Genomic DNA, 488 nt, shown 5'->3' on the forward strand with positions numbered 1-488 from the left:
AGAAAGAAAGAAAGAAAGAAAAGAAAGATTAGTTAGAAAGAAAGAAAGATTATTTAGAAAGAAAGAAAGAAAGAAAGAAAGAAAGAAAGAATTGTGGATTAGAAAGAAAAGAAAGAATTGTGGCTTATAAAGAGAAAGAAAGAAAGAAAGAAAGAAAGAAAGAAAGAAAGAAAGAAAGAAAGAAAGAATTGTGGATTAGAAAGAAAAAGAAAGAAAGAAAGAAAGAAAGACTGATTAGTTGAAAGGAAGAAAGAAAGAATGGTGGAATAGTTAGAAAGAAAGAAAGATTAGTTAGAAAGAAAGAAAGAAATAAATAAAGAAAGAAAGAAATATAGAATTGTGGATTAGAAAGAATGAACGAAAGAAAGAATTGTGGATTAGAAAGAAAGAAAGAAAGCAAGAAAGAAAGAAAGAAAAAAGAAAGGTGGATTAGTTGAAAGAAAGAAAGAAAGAAAGAAAGAAAGAAAGAAAGAAAGAAAGAAAAAAGA

The sequence above is a fragment of the Leuciscus leuciscus genome (genome assembly GCF_965113295.1).
Source record: "Leuciscus leuciscus genome assembly, chromosome: 23".
Classification (NCBI taxonomy): domain Eukaryota; kingdom Metazoa; phylum Chordata; class Actinopteri; order Cypriniformes; family Leuciscidae; genus Leuciscus; species Leuciscus leuciscus.